The sequence below is a fragment of the Crassostrea angulata genome, chromosome 9, assembly GCF_025612915.1.
Source record: "Crassostrea angulata isolate pt1a10 chromosome 9, ASM2561291v2, whole genome shotgun sequence".
NCBI classification, from domain to species: domain Eukaryota; kingdom Metazoa; phylum Mollusca; class Bivalvia; order Ostreida; family Ostreidae; genus Magallana; species Magallana angulata.
In genome coordinates, this window is record NC_069119.1 from 5,724,783 (window position 1) to 5,728,932 (window position 4,150).

The 4,150-nt window shown below is 28.7% G+C and overlaps 1 pseudogene; it reads right to left on the bottom strand.

Moving 5' to 3' along the window:
- LOC128162808 (uncharacterized) overlaps nt 1-2,043 on the bottom strand; it is a 5,054-nt pseudogene extending 3,011 nt beyond the window's left edge.
- Nucleotides 2,044-4,150: the final 2,107 nt, after the last annotated feature.

Sequence of the window (4,150 nt, forward strand, 5' to 3'; positions counted from 1 at the left end):
TATATTACCTAACTGCCTTACCCATTTGTCAAATCAATATCAAAAACTGACATTTATATTTGAGTAATTAATAACTCCAGCCCCGCTCATTTTCTTCTTTCAAAATTTTATTCATCATTCTAAACCTAAAAAAAATTGAAGGATAAATTTTATTGACTTATGTTCCTCACCTTTATTTTTCAGATTGTTTTTCTTGGTTTTGCATTTAAGAGTGGTACATTCCATTGGATGTCTACATCTTTCATCTTTCATAATTGTCATATTTCCATGACGGCTGTCAGAAATATTTTCACTTAAAATGAGCTCCAATTTACACGTGGCTTCTTGAGGTCCTGATGAAGGATTTGGAGTAAGTAAATGGGAATTGACACTTCGACGTGTACGACTGTTTGGGCACGCACAGGTGGACACAAAGCAATTCATTGTCTCGTTTACGTGTAAACAAAGAATCATTGAGTTTTCTTTTTTCTTGTCCAGCAAAGTGTAAACTCTACAGTCTTGACTCCTGATGCAGTCGTTTATGCTTAATGTGATGTTTTCGTCACCTTTAATTGGATCTCAGTATTTAACTTATATAGATTTCATTGTAATTTTAACATTGTATAAATTACATTCAGTTGTCCTTCATAATAATATATCGAATTAATAAAATACTTGTAAGCGTACTTACCTGAGTTGCTGATCGAAAGAAACCCAGCCATGATTTTTGGTAAAGTCTTTAAAGACTCTCTTTAATAAATTAGAAATGTCATTACACATTTCATTCTTGAAAGCTATATTTGCTGTCACGACAACGTTATATCGATAATTTAATTTCTACTTGTATATAAATGCAAAATGGAAATAATACATGTACAATTCTATCTAATTCTTTGTGCATCTTTGCCTTGATCCCATACCTAACAGAGCCATTCATTACAAGACCGAAATCCGTTTAACTTGGATGGTTGCAGGGAGTATCAGCTGGTGTATTCTTACTTGAAACAGGAGAGCACTCGCTCTGGACTAAAACTGAAATAATATTTTAGGTTGACATGCTCTTAATCGATTTTGATATTAAAAAAAAAATACGGCAATAAAAAATTGGTTAAAACTATATGGACTAGTATATGGGAGGTCGAGTGGATAAGGTTTCGGTGTCAGTTTTAAAAGCGCTCAAAAATGCATTATTGGCAACGACATAAATATATGTCATGCAGTGAATTAACAACAAGTATTCAGACTGCATTACAAATAATTTCAAAATGATCGTGCAGAGATTTCTCTAAGCTGAAGCTTTTCAAGAGTATATGTTTTAAAAATATCAACTCTACCGGATCCAGTCTATTTTTGTACCACATCAATACTCTTAAGGCAAGAATAACCAGTAATGCCTGTATCAATTATGTCATTTTAACAGAATTGATTGAATAATTATATATATTACTAAAACAGGTAGTGTATTAAAGACTTTCCAAAGTCATTAGATGTTTAATTTTTGCGCATTTATTTCAATTTGCTATTAGGTTCGGACTGATTACATGTATATATATTTTGTTTGCTGCTAATGAAGATTACATTCTTTAAGATATTTTATGACCTTATTACAAAACACAATATCTCATAGGACCGAATGAAATATTACATGAAATAATAATTATCGAAAATTTACATTACCTAAAATGCAGATCAATTTACAAGGGGTAAACATCTTGAGACGACCACTCCAGTCTTGAGAGTTTCACAATTCTATTTTTACTAAAACAATCCTATAAATATAGGCGATGTACCACAATATCAACAATAACGGTACATAATATACACAGAAACATTACAAAATGGCTTTAAAGTTTTTTTGTATGTGTAATAAAATAGGTTAATCACTTGATTTATGTCTCCGTAATAGGAAGTTGGTTTTCATAGTTGAGGGCTGATTTCCGTTTTAAATGAAGTAAAACAAAATGGGAAAAATATAAATATCTACTTCCTGATGACCAAGATTTTTTAGGACGTATAATTTGTTCTTTATCAAAGTTAATGTGATTTTTATAATTTTTTAAAAGTAACATGCATTATTTGAAGATAAACTTGCAAACTTTTAATAATTGTTTGGAGAAAGGGTTAGCAAAATATATCTGACAGATTGAAAAGATTGCCAATGACAGGTAACTGATAGCATACTGTTAGCATACTATCAACATATTAATTAATGACTAAATATCGCATATAATAGCAGATGCACCTATTTAAGTTACAAACTGATTTTTTATAATTCTAGGAGATGGTGAAGGTTTGGTGGGGTTTGATTGAAAATGTAACAATAGGCAAGGTCCCTAAAAGAAAACAATGTATGAGCATTTAGCTTGTTATACATCTAATGGGGTTGTGATTGCAATCTTTAGATTCAATTAACATCAATTCGGAGTGGCTGTTACAAACGAATACAACTTTAACGAAATACTGGTATATCTTTCTAAATCTGTATTGTTTCCTTTTTCAATGAGGATGGTTAATATTATATGACAATTTTGTCTGCAAATGAAAGGTTAATTCACGTGAGAATGTGTGAAAGCGGTGTAAAACGAAAGCTACGCCCTTTTGATTGCATCTTAAAACAGCATATGTCTATGTGGTTTGAGTGTTTGTTGTTTTATTCGCAACTCTTGGGCGTTTGGATGCTTGTATTAATTTGGTTGGTTTACTAACTAAAGTTTTAATTAACTAATTTAAATGAGTGCAATATGTTAGCATTGTATTCATCACCGTAAAAACATTACAATATTTTCTTGATAAAGACATTGATTTATAAAACTTTCGTTATTCATTTAAGGTTCCTCCACACAACAAAATTTTATCTAACAAAGGATCTTTTTTGTAATATAATTTCACAAAACAGAGATTAATATCGGCCTTCAATTTTTTTTATATGATTTTTTGGTATTTTTAAATAATAATCGGGAAAAATGTTTTGACTGCAAACAGGGTGTTTTAGAGCTTGAAACTTGGTGTCAGGTAGTGTGTAAAATATTAAAAATAAATACATGCTAAAAATGGTCTGGTCAAATTGTTCATTTTTTAAATAAAAATTTTCTTCTAAAAATTGAAATTGTTATTCTTTTATATCTTTTCAATCCACGGATGAAATCTGAAGAATAACAAATAGTCACATAAAGCCATTATCAAACAATAATAATTTACAAAGAAATAAGAATGAAAATGCTAAATTTTTGAAAAATTCCAATTGATTTTATTTGAACCGATCCCAATTTAAAAAAAAAAAGATCCCAATCAGCATTATCTTAAAAATTGAAATTTTACCAAAATACTGCAGTTTATTCTAAGTAAATAATATGCATTATAAGATCAGTAAATGGGAAAAAAATTTTTACAGCCAAACAATCTGAATTTTTTGCAAAATTGTGATTTATTCTAACTTTACATGATTTATTTTGGGATCAGTTTAATTATAACCGGGATCGGTTTGAATTTAAGATTTTACAGTTGTTCTTAAATTTCTCTTTCTTGTTGAAATATGATTGTATAGCAATTGTTCAATGCGAGTAATAGTTATTTGTGATTTTATCTACTTAAAAAACATCTAAAATTCTTGATTTTCATTTTTATTAATTTTTTTGAATTAAAAAATATTATAAAGTATTTTTCAAAAATGATTCTTTATCGATCCATCAAATAAAACTGTTGTATCGAGCCACCTTAACGACAATCATTTCGTAATATAAACTAAAAAATATTAATTTGAACACTACAATCTGCTGAGTCAAAAAACTTCAATAGTTTATGTATCTTTAGGCATCAATGTCACAGCAACTTAAATTTGGTATCTAAAAGTTATTCATAGAAATATTTATAACTTTAATAATATTACTTTTTAAATTATCAAACTTTGTTATCTGATATATCTAACAACCTTAATATATCTATATTAAAATTTAGGTCTCAGTATAAGCATATTTAGCTTAAGTTTCTATTGTCATAATTTTCAATGCGTTGAGGCCTAGTTTAATAACATTGGTCAGTTGACGCGTCTTAGAACTTATGATTTGATATTTCAAAAGGAAGTTTCCGTGATCTTCATTTTATGTTTTCTCTTTTTTATGTTCAAATCTTGGAATAATGTGAAAATATATTTAGAGTTGAAAATATTTCAGAA